Source organism: Canis lupus, chromosome 18 (assembly GCF_011100685.1).
Source record: "Canis lupus familiaris isolate Mischka breed German Shepherd chromosome 18, alternate assembly UU_Cfam_GSD_1.0, whole genome shotgun sequence".
Classification (NCBI taxonomy): Eukaryota; Metazoa; Chordata; class Mammalia; order Carnivora; family Canidae; genus Canis; species Canis lupus.
The window spans coordinates 33,294,779-33,311,535 of NC_049239.1; the positions used below are offsets into that span (position 1 = coordinate 33,294,779).

General features: G+C 45.2%; 1 long non-coding RNA gene across 2 annotated transcripts in view; it reads right to left on the reverse strand.

The window, feature by feature from the left end:
* Positions 1-2,307: 2,307 nt before the first annotated feature.
* LOC102153255 overlaps positions 2,308-16,757 on the reverse strand; it is a 47,147-nt gene continuing 32,697 nt past the window's right edge. For both annotated transcript variants that reach the window (XR_005373368.1, XR_005373369.1), the window contains 3 exons: positions 9,420-9,493; positions 5,480-5,686; positions 2,308-2,956 (listed from right to left, as the gene is read on the reverse strand). This is a non-coding gene — a long non-coding RNA (uncharacterized LOC102153255). The remainder of the gene's footprint in view (positions 2,957-5,479; positions 5,687-9,419; positions 9,494-16,757) is intronic.

Consider the following 16,757-nt stretch of genomic DNA (forward strand, 5'->3'; position numbering starts at 1 on the left):
GTAGAAAGTCATGATGCCTTGCCTGAGCCCACCCTGGGTTAAAAGCTGCTTCTCAGGAAGGGAGAAGTGAGCTCTCATAGGTAGGATTGGGGCCATGCTGGGGTTTTCTCTTTGGGGGCTTGACAGGATAAAACTGAGAAGCAGACAAGTCTGCTGTCCACTCCTGCCAGGATTGCCCACAGTGTGGTACTCTTGTTTCCTCCAGAGACTTAGGACACCTTAGCTCTCCTTTGCCTTGCCTTGCTCTCACCTTCTCAAAGTCATCTGTTTCTAACATCATAGCTCTTTGTATTTTATTCAGCACAAACTTTTATATGGTGGTTCCTATTTTCCAGGCATTGTTTCATACACATTAGCTCCACTAAAACTCTTAGTGACTCCATAAGGTAAGAATCATTAATGTCCCAATTTCACAGGTGAGGGAATTTAGATACAAAGAAATCAGATAACGTGCCCAAGGTCACATAGCTCATAAGTGACAAAAGTGAGATTCACACCCAAGCAGCCTGGTTCCAGAATCCGTGTTCTTAATCATTATATTATGAGGACTGTCTACCATTGACAAATATGCTTTAAATGATTCTCTTTTTCAAAGCCATTGGTATTTCGGTAAAGGTTGAGGTGCCTGGCAGGCACAGTCCATGGAGCATGTGACTCTTGATCTCAGGGTTGTGAGTTCAATCCCTCACTGGGCATGGAGGCTACTTAAAATAAAGATTAAAAAATAAAAATAATAAAAAATTACGTGGGTATACCAGTAAGGAAAACAGCTTTTTGCTACAGGAATGAAACATTTAAATGTGGGGCTTCAGACAGCATAAAAGAGACATCTGGAGGCACCACTGCCTTCTAGGTGCTTTTTATCTACATCATAGCCTGTCTCCCAGGTTAGGGCATGTACAGGACCCCCACAAGGAAGAATTTATTGCATATAACAGCATTATCTTGTGGAGGTTATTTCAAGGAACTACAACTAACATTTAAGTGGCATTCCTATGTGCCAGAAACTGGGCCGGGAGCTGTGCATTATACCAGCAGCTGTATGGGACACGGGATATTGCTTCCCTTTTAGAGATGAGAAAACTGAAGCATCACGTAGTGAGGGGCCGAGGAATTTGATTGCCATTGCTATGGCAGTCCTAGCTAGGTCTGTCCGAACCCAGTCCTAGGTCTATCTGGTCTCTTCTTCAGATTAAAAAAAAAAAAAAAAAAATGACTAAAAAGTTAAAGCTTCTAGTTTTCTGTTCTTTATTTTTGGTTGGCATGTCAATTTTGGCAACTGAAGGTGAGACTAGAACCTTCCATCTCCCTACCCATGAATCAGTTACTCTCCCAGGTTTTCACATTGCAGAGTATGGCACCGCCAGTAGCTAGGTGCTCAGATAAAAAACCCAGCACTCGGCCTCTATTACTCCCTTATCCTACCTCCTTTCTGCAAATTACCAGCAAGTTCTATCAATTTTGCCTCCAAAGTGCACCCCGAGTCCATCCACTTCTGTCCATATCCACCAGCAGCCCGTGAGTCCAGGCTACCACCATCCATTGCCTCAACATCGTCAGCAGCGCCTTCTGAGCACACACCTTGCTTCACCTGCAATCTACCTCCAAGTAGAAAATGTGTATGATCTTCTTAAGATAAGGATTTGATCTTGTCTCTTGCTTAAGATGCTTTCTATTAGATTTGAGGCCTGCTCTCTAACTAACCCCCAGCCAGAGAGAAGAGGCCATGCTCCTCTGCACTTGGGGTCGTGGCTGCCACTTTCTCAGAAAGTCCCACTGAATCTGCATTAGACACGCTCCCTCTGCTAAGATTAAACTTATCAATCCATCCACCCAAGACTCAGACCGGCACCCGGCATACAGTAAGCACTCAGTTAACGCTAGTTCTTGCTACTGCTTTGATCATTGTTCTAGTAGATACTCTAAGAATGTGTGTGTGGGTGATTAGCTATAATGAAGTAGGAAAGAGGACTAACATTATGATCTGGGCCCCCAGGAGCGTCTACGAGGGGAAGGTCAGCTGTTTTTAGAGGAACATGGGCTTGTAAATTCTTCTCTCTGCCTGAAAGTCAGAGCTCTTACTGCTATTGCCATGCACACAATTACTTTGTGCCTGACGGAAACGTGTAAAACAATAGCAATGTCAAATGTATTTTGAGAAAATACAAGAGTACTTAATATATGGTTAGAGGCAACGTTTAGACTTGTCTGATTTTCTTAAACAAATCTCACCCTGGCTCTTACAGTCTCGCATCACTTGTTTTTCTATTAGCAAAAAAAGTACCTAAAACAAAGTTTGTCCTCTTTTTAATTTTCCGGTATGCTTGTTAACAAACTGAGAAATAACTTCGAGAGACATGAGAAGAGGGGAAAGAGCGAAGAAACGTTGGGTTGAAATCACCCACGAAATGGATCATTGTTCAATTAAGAACTGCTTTTTAACAGTGGGAGAGGGGACAGTCCGGAGACCACGCCCACCAGGTGGCCCGGCCGGACTCCTCTTTGGCAGCCGGAGCTCTGCTTTATGCACAAAGATGTCCTGTCCATCGTAGCAGGCCTTGTAATACCTCCTGTCCAGTGCCGGGGCCTGCTTCCGTAGGTCACGGGTCAGCCATCTGATGAACTATGACAAAGCCACTAAAACGACACTGGCAAAGACCTTCCAAAACCTGGGGAAAGCCTCACGTTACAATTAAGTGCATAAAGGCGGCCAGTGAACAGCACGCGTGAAAACCATGCTAGCTGCCCTGTGACACTCACTTTATTGTGGGCATCATTGCCAAGTGTGAGCAGATATAGGACGGGCTTGGAAAGGGGTCAAGGTGGGCACCGTGCCATCGACCCCAAGCTCTTCCTCCTGTAATAGCCAGGAGTGGAGACACACCGAAATATGAAAGGTGCACATGGTTGCAGACTTTTCTGTTTTGTTCTTCTGCTTTTTGCAAGTGTTCTCACACTTTAAAAAAAAAAACAAAAAACACTTTTGGTCTCTTAACATTTCCCTGGAAACATCTAAAAGGCAGCTGCTGTGGTCTCCCATCATCCCCCTTTCCCCCGCCCCCAGACCCCCACAAATGTGTAAATAAAGCACAATCTTTATGGCTTTAATTTATAACAGGCTAAACTTTCCCCCGTAAGTTGAAACTCTGACCAGAAGTTTGTGGGTGGGTCGGGTGTTGTGGGTTTTTGTCTTTTTTTTTTTTTTTTTTTTTTCTGTCGTAGCCTCTTTTGGCTGATAAACTAGCACTTAAGTGTTTCCCTTTTCCAAACCTCCAAATGACAAGTGTCTTTGTGGGGAGGTGGCAGGCCAACCGTCGTTGCCAACACAACGGTCCTGGGGACACTTATTTTTAGTTCGCTGTTTAAACAACGGTTAGGCTGGGCAACCAGGGGCCTCGAGGCCCAAGCTTCTAGGATCCAGAGCGAGGGGCTCTTAGGGAGAGCGCCCGGCAAGGTGGGCAGCACTCTGCGGGAAGGCCCAAGCACCTGCTCCCTAGCTGGGCCAGACGCAAGGCAGGTCTCTTGTCTTGGGTGAGAAGATTGAGACCCACTTTTGACACTGGCGAATGGGATCAAGGATGCTCTGAAACAGAAACATGTGGCCTCCAGTTGGACGAACGCAAATCCAGGCAGCCTCAGGGAACTAATTATAGCGCCGAGGCTGATGATGAAACGCAGAGACCGTCGCAGACATCTGTTCTACGGCGTGCTCAGCATTCTGTTCATCCTCCCAACAAAGCCTGAGGCAAGGTGTCTCACCTCCTGCTGGTCAAGTGGTTGGCATGTCACCAAGTGAGGCCAATGAACTCTCCCCAGGGAAGAGAGATCCTGAGTGAAGTGACCTAAGGGACCTCCAGCCAACGGGGAGTCCATGCATTTCTCTGACCTGCTTCCCAGCTTCCTGGCCTGTACAAAGCCAGACCTTTCAGCTTTTTATTTGACCCTATGAGTTGCTCTGTGGCCTAATATGTGTGTGTGTGTGGTATGATAGGTGTGTGTGTGTGTGTAACTTTTCATTTGTTTTTTGATTAAATTAGCCAAAGTAGGTTTTTCTATGCTTGGAATTAAAGAACTCTACCTCAGATGAGAACCTCAAATATTTCAATATGCAAATATGCATATCTCTGGCTCTGGATGGAAGGTCTACTTCTCTCTCCGCCTCCTCCACGCCAATGTCCCAGCCCAGATACTTTCAACTTAGGGGAAAGTGAGTCCCCCCACCTTTAAACAGGAGCTGTGATATGCTCAGTTTTATGAAAGCATCAGTGATTTTTCTCCCCCTTCCTTTTTCTACGAATGCAAGCTTCGTACTATTTCCTAACCACAGGCAGCCAGGTGACTCATCTCGAAAGGACCCTTCAGAGAGGAGAGGGAGTGAGGGTCTGCCCAGGACCCGTTTCTCGTATTGCTGCTGTCGGACCTGACTTTGCTCATCCTATAGTCCTTGAGCTGGAAAGCAGGCTCTGGCATTAAGCTCAGAGATTGACCACCTCTAGCAGAAGTGTCTTGGACACCATGAGAGAGGTGTTGGATGTCAAAAAGCAGTGCTCTCGACAACACCGGGTTCTGTCACAGGTAGTGTAGAAAGAACTAGCCTCACCCATCTCAACAGAATCTGGCTCCTCTGTCACAGTAACTGCAGGGGCAACATCAACATAGGTGGCATGGGATGGGCAATGACCCCCTACCACCACCATGGCCACTGCTGCTGTTCCTTTGCACAGCGTGGACAAGATCTCTCATCTCCATAGCATATATTTAGGTTTCAAAGCATCTCTTACTTCGCTCGATGCACCTCAAAATCCCTTAAGATAGGAAAAGCCAGCAACCGTGGTCTCATTTTATGGATATGGAAACTGAAGTAAGTGCTGGAATGTCACATTCAATCCTATAGGATATTATCACTGACGGTTACAATGGTGGTCATAGGTGTCAACTTATCAGACCTCTCTCCCAGAATCTCTTTACAGCACAACAGAAACAACAGCAGTTCATATGTATGCTCTCTGTGGATTTCAAATTTATTCAAGTAGATGCAATTGTCCTCATTTTCATGGTAAAGGAACTGGGGCTCAGGAAGATTAAGTAGTCTGCCTACAACCACATAATTGGTACGTGGTTGAGTCAGCCTAGGGACTCAAACAGTCTGACTCTGAAGTCACCCTCCAGACTAGAAAGCCACATGTTGGTTGGCCCATTTTTAAAGGAAAAAAAAAAATCCACTACAATCAACTGGCCAGACCCAGAGGCTTTGTTCTGTTCTAATCTGACCCCCATTTGTAACACTCATTAGTCTGAGAGTAAACATCCCATACCCACCACCGGCAGAAGTGGCTCTTCACAATTATTTTCAGCTCAGAGTGAAAAGGTGCAAGAACTCAAAGGAGAAGATGTCCAAGCCCATCCCAGATGGCTTCAAGGACTTGAGTAAACACTCAGCTCAAAAATGCTAACAAAGTCCCCAGCCTTGGCTGCTTACCTCAGCCTGTGGGTGCCAGGCCAACAGAAGGAGTAGCCTGGAAAATGTCAAGGATCTAATCAGTTCATGCTGAAACCAAACTTGACTTCCCTCTGCAGTGTGTATCCCTGCCATGTTGGTCTGCACAGCCCGACAGACATCCAAATGTGGCAGGAAACCCAGTGGCCTCGGTCAGCGACATGTTCTTTTCAAAGCGGTGTCCGGAGGCTACGGAGGGAGTCAGGTCGGACAAGAACTTATGAATAACATATGATCAAAGCTTTGCTAAGACTTAATATCATTCAAATGACACCCACAGACAATGGAAAGGTATTTTGCTCTCACAGGCAACACAGGGCAACCCGGTGAGCGCAAAGACCTTGGTCATTGGCAGCTCTAGCGTCTCTCAGTGCCTGTTCTTCTCTTGGAAAGTCTTCTTCAGACAGTCATCGCCCCCAACTATCCTTCCTCCCCAGAACCAGGGCTTCTCCAGTGTCTTCCACACTGCCTGTCTGTCCTGCCTGGCCCGTCTCTATGCTGTTTTTGATAAGAAGGGATCATAAAGTGTGTTTCCCCTATGGCTGTTCACTCCTGCAAAGTACTAGTGACTAAACCAAAGCTGATAAGCTATTTCACGGTTTATATGCTGCCAGGTGATAGTAACTTAATCAGGTTTCTCAGGTATATTTTGAAATTTACCCTACTAATAACTAGTGGAATTTTCTGGTGTTCTGGGAGGTTGTGTAGCAGGGCTCTTTCATGCTTGCTTTTATGCAGCAATCCTGTCCTTTTAGACAGGGTCATGTGATGACGGCATGTGTGGCACGTATGGACTAAGGCATTTGTTTCTCAGCGAGAGACCTTCCAGCATGTTCTCCCTCTGTTATGGAAACTGTGAGTCATTTGTTGAAATAGAGGTGTCATAGGACTAAAGGCACCTGGATTCCTGAGGTATCATGTGATGTCCCAGAGAACCATCCAGACCCACAATGGATTTTGGGTGAAAGTAATAAGCTTCATTCATGTTAATCTGCTAACATCTTTGTGTGATTTGTTAGAGCAACACGGTCCATTATATCCTGACTGTTACAGCTGCTAACTCCTGACCACTTTCAAATCATAATCCATACTTTGGTTCCTGTCTACTGTTAAGAGAGATGTGTTTTGGGGCACCTGGGGGGCTCAGATGGTTAAGTGGCCGACTCTTGATCTTGGCTCAGCTCATGATCTCAGGGCCCTGGGATGGAACCCCAAAGTGGGCTCCATGCTCAGGGGAGAGTCTGCTTCAGGATTTTCTCTCTCCCTCTGCCTTTCCCCTGCTTGCTCACATGTGCTCTCTTTCTCTCTCCCTCTCTCTCTCTCTCAAATAAATAAATAAATCTTAAAGAAAAAAAGAAAGAAAGAAAGATGTGTGTCACTTACCTGCGTGACTTTGGACAAGCTACTCTCTTTTCTTTTCTTTTTTTTTAAATTTATTTTTTATTGGTGTTCAATTTATTAACATACAGAATAACCCCCAGTGCCCGTCACCCATTCACTCCCACCCCCCGCCCTCCTCCCCTTCTACCACCCCTAGTTCGTTTCCCAGAGTTAGCAGTCTTTACGTTCTGTCTCCCTTTCTGATATTTCCCACACATTTCTTCTCCCTTCCCTTATATTCCCTTTCACTATTATTTATATTCCCCAAATGAATGAGAACATATAATGTTTGGCCTTCTCCGACTGACTTACTTCACTCAGCATAATACCCTCCAGTTCCATCCACGTTGAAGCAAATGGTGGGTATTTGTCATTTCTAATAGCTGAGTAATATTCGGTGTCCAACGAAAGATGAATGGATAAAGAAGATGTGGTTTATGTATACAATGGAATATTACTCAGCTACTCTCTTTTCTTAGAATAAGTCTCCATATTCTGTGTAGGACAGGATGGCTGGTCTTCTGGAGATGTAAGATTTTACCTAAACGGCAATCCAAAGTTGCGTGGTACCTGTTCTCTAAAGATAACTACTGAATGTCAAGGCATGCTGATTTGTCCCAAAACAAACAAAAATGTTTCACCCAAGCCAAATACTTTTTACCTGATTGTTTCTATAAATAAGCATGAGGGTCAAAATCCTGCGTTGACAGTACATAAGCACATTTTGAGGAGGCTGGAGATTGTACCAAAAGGACACAGTATCCCATTCTCCTTTCAAACTGGCCATTCTAGTACCCTCGGCTAGCACTATTTGTCAAACCAGAGCTGCTTAACTGGAGCAGCAAGCAGATTTTTCTCAAGATTTATTTAGAAGTTAAATGGGAAAGTCCCACTTAAGAGGGCCACATCATCTTAAACAGTATTTCTCAGCCTTTTAAGCGAGGACTCCTCTGCAGTGCAAAAACTTTCCCTTGATGTGTGTGTGTTTGTGTGTAACTTAGTGTCCAGTGATCTAAAAATGCACTATTGTAAAAAGTAAGTTTTAGTGAATTGTTATTCATATATTTCAAAAATAGCACATATATTATTCAAAATATATAAACATATATATTCAGGCCACAGGCACATGTGTATACTTGCAGACCCCTGGCAATAACTCTGAGGTTCCCCCAGGGCCATTCACACCCAGGGGCTGGGAGCTGTAGACTTAAGGAATCTAAGAGAATGCTGCAATCTGTATTTGGTTCTCATTCGCTGCCCTGCCCCCCCCCCCCGCCCCCGTCTCTAGTTCTCTGGGAAGAAGATGCTAAGATAGAATTAGGGGGCAAAAGGTTTGGGATGGGGGTGGGGGGAGTAGCACATAGGAAGAAATGTGAGGAAGCAGGAATGGTCATGAGGAAGACACCTTATGGGGATACTGTCTCTGTTGGCCCAAAAGGTTGCTCTAGAGCAAGATCACCAGTTGGATCCAAGTCCTCATCAGGCAGAAATGGCCAAGTCGCTATTCCATGGCCCTGTTCCTTTACTGACTGGGGCCACTCAGAACAGAGTGTGGCTTTGGCTCAAAGGTTGCTCACAGAGGAGACTGTGAGCTAGCTACCGTCCCAGTAGCTGGGCTGTGAGCCCTTCCTTGAAGGGGGATCTGGGTTGTGTATCTGTATCTGCGACACCCCACCTTCCCCCTAATTCTGTGAGGCAGTTTTGCCCCTCACAGTTATGCATAACTCTATAAATGACAGTGTGAACTGCCCTTGGAAAATAGGCCATCTCTAAACCAGCAAAATCAGAAAGGAAATTATAACCGTACGTAAGCATAATTGAATCAGCTAAAAGGTGAGGTGCCCCGAGGATATGGGGCTGCATGTTGTTTAAGCAGAGTCTCCTTATGCCGAGGGAGCTCACTGCAAATGTGAAATAAGACCAGAGAGGTGCTTGCAGCAGCAATCTGCTCATCCTCTGCAACGGACGTGAACACTCGTGAGTCCGCGAGCACTGACTGCTTGGGGGGGGGGGGGGGGGGACGTCCCTGTGCTGAGAAAGCAAAACAGTCATGGGATGGTGGGAAGTGGCCTAGAGAAGGCATTTCAGGAGGGGGTCGAGTCTGTGTGTCAGTGCCTTCGCTGGGCCCCGGCTCTGAGAGGGCGTTGAGCACGTGGCCCGAAGAACAGACGGAGAGGGCTCCAGCTGGGGGGAACCGTCTAACACATCAAACCTGAGAAGTGGGGCATGTTGTGGGGGGCATGTTCTGTTAGTGCAGCTTCAAACATGGAACAGTTAACCCCCAAAGATTCATTTTTCAGGAGCTGCCCTGGTGGTTTCCCGGTTAGAGTTTGTGTAGACCAAGGAGAGCAGAGGGCAGATGGAATAAAAGGAAGGCTAGGCCATCCTTTACCCTTGCCTCCAGCCTCCTTCGGAAGAGTGGCCCCATCTCTATCTGGTGTACATGTTAGGATTTTGTGTAAGGTTACATTTAAGAAAGGTTGCTTGAGGAAAATGAATGAGTCAGATAACTACAGTTTCCACGGCCTCCCCTGAAACTTACTGAAATAGAATCTCCCAGGAATGGATGTGTGCTTCCAAAATGCTGCTCAAGGTTTCTCCGGGGAGGATGGACAGCTGGATGACAGATGACATAGAGAGATGATAGACAGATGATAGATAGATAGATAGATAGATAGATAGATAAATAAATAAATTTACCAATATAATAATGTATAATGCACAGTGTGCGTTGTGTACAGGCACACAAAAGCAGAAAATTTTAAATAAATATAATAGAGACTCTAGTATTTTCTTTTTGCACCCAAGGGATCATTTTCATTTCCCATGATGCACACACACCTTACACTGGAGCATTCTCAGTCTTGTCTATAAGAGCAAGAATGTGTGGGAAATGAGGGATGACCTACCACTGCTTACAGATGTAAATCCACTCCACTATTTTTAATGGCCTCTGAGACACTGAGATACTGAGTGGTACCCTCCATCCTGGCCTACTCCCTCCTCTGTTCCACGGCTAGGGCCTGGAATAGAGTACATAGTGACAATAGTTGATTACTACACGGTGGGAAAAGGGTACGTGTCTTTTTCCAAACCAGACTGATTCTTCCTCCCTCTTCCCTTTGAGCACAGATGAAATACAATTTAAGTGGATATTTCGAAACTGAGCTCTCTTCAGTTACCCATGTTTAGAACAGCGAATGGAGCTGCTGGAATGCCTCTAGCTCAGCTCTGAAAGTCAATCATAGACATGCAGTCACTGATAACTGGGACAACAACTAGAGAAGGACCAGTGTGAGACGGACCAGGGCAGCATCCCTGGATATCAACGGAGAGGAGATTGCAAGGCCTAAGCAGGCAAGGGCAAAGTTCATCAACACCCCAGGGTCTAAGGAGGCCTGAGACAGGCACCAGATGTGTTTGTGTCACTTCTGGGACTCAGCTTCTATTTTAGCTACCGATAAATAAAGGACAGTTTCCAGGTATGCTATGTTTGGCTAAACCCTAAACTTGGACATTAAGTATAGCCCTAAGGTTCCCAAGACTACATTGCTCTAAACCACAATTATTCCACACATGTTGGATTGAAAAGAAATTAAAATTAGAAGCACAAAGAAAATGAAATAAGTGCCTGTGGATTTCCCACACAACCTGCAAATCTCCCTTCACTATCAGTACAACGCAACAGTTCTGCTTCTGTTTTGACAGCTCTTTCCACCTTGGGGACCCATTTTCAGTATTATTTCCCCAATGGGTCTCCCCCTCACACACACACGTTTTGTTCATTCACAGTCTCTCCCCACCACCACGCCTTTCCCTCCAAATTCCTGGATGCCAATCTGCTTTTCCAGCCCCACCTCCAGATACATGTACAGGCTTTGCCCCAAAGCCTCCCCAGTGAGCAATATCACTTTCTGGGGATAGTAAGCACTGACTCATTGCCTCCTTCTCACCACAGTTTCCAAAACACAGTCTTATTTCACCCTTGTCTCTACCCAGATCTCCATGGGTCTGGGCCACCACGTTCATAAACAGACTCCTAATGGGGGATTCCCTGCTCATCTTCCCAACACCCTCTCACTCCCCATCCCTCCTCTGATGACTATCCTCCCAAAAGTTTGAAGAAAGCAGAGCTTAAGGAACTAGGACCCTTCAGAATCTATCCTTCTCTGTATCTCAGACTTTTGGTCCACAGAGGAAAACATGCTTCTGCAGTTAAAATAAGACTCAGAGATCCTTAGAGAATATGGCACTGTGAAGACAGGATGGTACCCCAGTAAGTTCCATCTTAGTGTCCCCACCTGGGCAGGAACAGAGTAACCTAAAGATTAGCCATGATTTTCACTGAAGTGGGTAGCTACATGAATTTTACTCTTGTTCTCTCAGCTCCAGTGAGAAATAGCAAGAGATTTAAATGTGAGTAGTTGAAGATGAAAGTTCTCAATTTTTTATGTGAAATACAAGTATATTTGTCCCTTGATCAGATCCATGCAAGACAACTCCTTTATAAGACACTGATCTGAGGGCTGCGTGTCCGAAAGGAGAATGATGCTATACAGCAAAATCCATCAGATTGCTCTTTTAAATGTTCCCAAGTTGAAGCAGCTTGAACTGGGTGTTCCTACCTCTTTCAATCCTCCCCCCTGCCAGAAAACTGGTCTCCTGGTGACTCAGAATTAGTTAAGGATGCTCCCCCACACCCTTACTGTCAAGATCAAGCCTGTTCCCTACTGATTTCCAACACTGATCCCACAAGCCCTCAGGTTTCACCTCTACCAAGTGTTCAGAGCTTTTTGTTTGGGAAGCAGGGGGCAGCATGTGTAACAAGCAGGCCGTGCCTTTAAAACCCCTCGAAGCTAATGAACAGCTCTGCCCCAGCCTTCCTGGAGGAATTTATTGAAGAATTCTTTAGTCCACCACACCTTCATTTTCCAGAAGAGGAAGTGCCTTCTTGTTCTTTGGAACTCCTGCTTGTCTTGGCTTAGATTTTAGAGAAAAATGTCACCTAGAACACTTAGAAACGCATGCTCATTATCAGATCACTGAAAAAGAACAACACCAAACCAACACACACAAAAAGGAGGGTGTGTAAAATGTCTCCTGTGAATAAAATAGGGTGTTGCCCCTGAAGTGATGCTAGGGGGACTGCCGTTGGGACAGGGTCCCTGCAAGGGGTCTGCTCACCTGGTCACCAGGTCTCAAAGAAGAACTTGCATTTCACAGGGCCTCCAGATGGTGCCCTGCAGATCATCCAGTGTTCCTTCCATGACATGTTCAATCATATTTGGGAATTAGCATCCAACTCAGAGGTTTCCCAGTAACACAGAAGCCTGCTTCAGGGTTGATCCGAAAATATGACATAAGCCCAGTGCTAGGTAGTCACAGTGATTCAAGTAACCAGAGGCAAATCAATCTCTCTTCTGCCTTCATCTACCTCCCAAACAGGGCTCTCAGCCAGGACTCTGTGGCTGCCTCTGTTCCCTTTTCTGATGCCATTCCTCCAGAACATGTGAAGGAAGCAGAGCTCAAGGAGTCAGGACTCCCAGAATCCAGTTCTCTTCTGCATCTCAAGACAGTGACCAAACAGCATTCATGATGTCAAGGAAGACTCGGAGGCTCTTAGGTAAATGGTATCATAAAATTCAGAGTAGTTGGTACAGTCATCTCGAACTCCAGTTCCCCACCTGGGCAGGAATCTCAAAGATGAGCTAAATTGCTCCAAAGAATGATTTCACTCATTCATGCGCTCACTTATTCAATTAACTTTATCTTTGTGGTCATGCAGATCTGAGAATAAACAGCCATTGGTGCCCACAACTCCTCTCATCTCCTTGGAAAACGAAGATTATACAGGCACTTCTCTGGTTTTTGTTGTTTGTTTTTAATTTTTTTCTAAAGCTGGCGACTTACCAGTGCCATTGAGAATTGAGGGTTAATTCGCCCCTCATATGTTGTATGATCCAGAATCCTTGAGCATAAGCAACAGAAATCAATGCTGGATTAGCTGAAGCAGAAAGGACATTCGTTGGAAGGGTTTAGGGACATTCGCAGAATAAACGGGAAGGCGGGAGAGTGAGGCTTGGGGAAATGCAACAACTAGAGCAGCTCTGGGGATAAGGGAACAATAAGCACCATCGAGATCATGTCTTATAAAGAACTCATTCAAGACATGCTCTTGATACTACCCCTGGTGTAGCTATCACCTCCTGTTGTCCCTGTCATTTCTGCTGATAAATGTATTTCTGTGAGTCCCTGCAGCCCATGCCATGACCAAGAAGACTCCATGACCTGTGGAGGAGCATCTGATTGGGTAAGTGGAGGTTACAAGCCCACGCTGCCAGAACTCAGAAGCTTCCTCTTCCAGCTTCTATAGGAGGAGGTAGGGCACTGGGTTCTAACACAAAACACATTGGGGTGGGGGAAATCCCCCCCCAAAAGGGAGTAGGAAGGTGGACAGCCAAAAAAAAAAATTAGTTGGCATATACCACATATTTCAGTCTCCTCTGAAAAAGCCAAATCTATAGTCACTTCTTGTTCAGTTCTCTCTCCAATCAGATCTTTTAAGAACCTGATCTTATACATAAGAAAAACCCTTAGCTTGGGACGCCTGGGTGACTTAGTGGTTGAGCATCTGCCTTTGGCTCAGGTCGTGATCCTGGGGTCCTGGGATCAAGTCCCACATTAGGCTTCCTGTGGGGAGCCTGCTTCTCCCTCTGCCTGTGTCTCTGCCTCTCTCTGTGTCTCTCAGGAATAAATAAATAAGTAAAATCTTTTTAAAAACCCACAAAACTCTTAATTAAAAGGCCCACTTTGGGCCACAGAGTATAGCCCAATTTCTCTCTCACATTATTTGGTCTCTTCTGCCAAATTCTGGTAAATACATTGTTTGTGCTCATATCTATTATACCCTCAGACACTTCCAATAAAAATTTGATGTGGCTCACAAACTTTAATATATTGTAAAACAGGTCAATGAAAAATAAGAACCAGTTAGGATCCTGTGTGGTAGCCACTCCTCTCAGTGTTTCCAGGAAAGAGGGAGGCTAACCAAGAAATATGGAGGCTGTCTGGGCTCTTGCATTCTGTTGATGGGTCGATGGCAGTGCTCTGGGCTGATAGGCAAGGTTTTATGAAAACGGAGATGGGTTGGTTGGGTCCATAGGTATGGAGCATGGCTCTTATGTATTCAGAGCAAGCAAGAAGTAGGCCAGTTAAGGGGCCTAGAGTCATGGCAGGGCTTGACCAGGTGGCTAAAGCAAGACCATGGACAATGGGCTGCAGGAGGAACCCCACAGGCCTACTGGTTGTTAATAAGTTATGGCTGAAGCCAACAGGGTAGGGATGCAAGGGTTGAGTTGAGGTCAGAGGACAAGGCTGGGATTTCACCCAGAGATAGGTCTCTTCTGGCAATGGGCTCTGACAAGTGCTGATCCTTAGAAGGGAAGCAGGAAGTGGTTCTTCCAACGGTTAACCAAACCCACTGCCATCGGAATGGCAGTTCTGAATCTTCATCTACATATTACTCTTTAATCAAACACACACACACACACACACACACAAATGTTATGTTTTGAAATGAAACTTCCGGACAGTTAGATATGGTAGGAGACCTGACTTTTATTTGAATCCAGCTCTTTCACTAACTAGCTGTGTGATGTTAGGTAAGTCAAATTTCTCAGGGTCTCAATTTCCTTCTATTAAATGAAATTGGGCCAAATATTGCCTAAAGATTCTCCTAGCTTTAGATATTGCTAGTCTACTTTCAAGTGCCTGAGTGTACATGTGCGCACACAAACACACACACACACACCCCATGGGTGATGCTCTAAGTGTGCTCCAAGAAGGAAGGCACAAAACACTAACGTTGCCGTGCATCATCTCTACCCTGAAGCTGGCTCTGGAAGAGGCGGACTTCCTCACAAACCACAGCTGTTGAAATGGCTCCAAGGGAGTTGTACTTAATTCCTGTTTCCTAACATCCTGGCTGCAGGGCCCAGCAGGACCGATAATGGGGTACTTCCCCCAAGTTACTAACCACAAACTGAAAGGGAGAAAACCATGCTACTCAAGGACTCAGCCAGTAGTAGGTAACTGGGGCCAGAAATAATAAGGCTGACCTGGACAGACTAGTTCACAGCTCGAGAATGCACCATGGTAGCCCAGCTAGGATTTCCTTTTTTTCCAAGACAAACCATGTCAGCTCTGATTAATCTCTTGGTTGTGGCTAAACACCTCTCCCTCAATCAGTATTCCCAAGATTGCAGTGTGCTCCATCATCAGGGGTTTTTGAGGAAGTCTTTGAAATTATTCAACCATTCTAAGTGACATGCATTTACCAGCCTCTCTGAGTGACTGGTTGTCTTTCTGTGTCAGGCCCAGTATCAAGCATCAGGAATATTACAGTAAATCAAGACTGACATGGCTTGTGCCTTTATGAGACCTGCAGTCTCACAGGGGAGTTGAAAACATACAAATAAATGTAAATCTACAACGAGTGACATAAAATAAGAAGCAGAGTGCTGTGCAGCAGTAGACAATAATGGGGGGGGGGGCAAATGGGAAGATATTTGCATAGAGCAACTAGAGGTCTCTCTGTGAAGGCGGCATTAGAGCAGAGATGTGAAGGATGACAAGGAGGAGCCAATTTTATGAAACACACGATAGAGTAGGAGCAGTGTACAGAAAGTGTGTGGGGGGTGTGTGCTCTGAATGTGTGCATGTGTCTGATGTGTATGTGTGTATGTGGTGTGGATATGTGCATGGAGTATGTGTAGGATGTGTGTGGCATGTGCTCTGTGTGTGTGTGTGCATGTGTGTGACACATCGAGAAGTGAGGAGAACAGCAGCCGACTGGCAGAGGGAAGAGAAGCTGGTAGAAAGCTCCACTGATGGAAAGACTGGAGAGATGTCCAGGAAAGACGTGTGCCTGGCTGGGGCACGGAGAAGATGACACGAGATGAGACGGGTGAATGGGACAGAAGCTCGATCACACAAAGCCTTTCCAACAATCTGATATGTTTTTCTTAAACTTGTTTTTCCAAATTCAATAGGGAGGCAATAAGACATTTTAGACAAGAATAATGATGATCTTGATTCCACTGTGTTTGTTTTATGGGCAACAAAATAAGAATACACATAAAATTTGAAGCAAGAAGTCCAGGTAGGAGATTATTGTAGTTCAGTGAGGAAAGGATGAGAACCTGGATTAAGTGAGTCAATTCAGCCCTCTGGGGGACACTTGGCAGTTGTGTCTGGAGACATTTTTGATGATCATGCCTGGGGGTGGGGGTATGCTGCCCGCATCTAATAGGTAGAGGCCAGGGATACTGCTGAACACCCTAAAAATGCACATGACAGCCCCCAAACAAGCAATTATCTGGGCCCAAATATCAAAAGCACCAATGTAGACAAACCCTAGGTGATGACTAGGAGAAATGAAAAGAAGTCATTGGATTTAAGATGCATTTGTCAGCTGAAACGCCAAAGAATTCCAAAGAGATTAAATGAAGAGCATGAGAGAAAGAAATAATCCAAAAATGGCTTTCAGATTTCTGTCTTGAGCAACATAACATGAAAACATGTTAGATGGCTAGGTATTAAAATTTCTATCTAGTAGATAAAATCAATCGCATAGTTTAAAATTCCAGATTTACCAACTGTGGGTTGCAAAACACACAAGGATTCTGTCACTGTCCTCCTATTGACAAAATGAGGATTACAATGTACCTACTCGAAAGGTATGTGATGAAGGTCAATGATTCCACCATGTAAAGCGTTTCAAACAGGACTGCCATGTGGTCAACAGTCGGGTTTTAGTTGTTGTTACTATTGTTAATAATAATATTATTACAGCCTAGACCCCATGAAAGCTAACCATTCA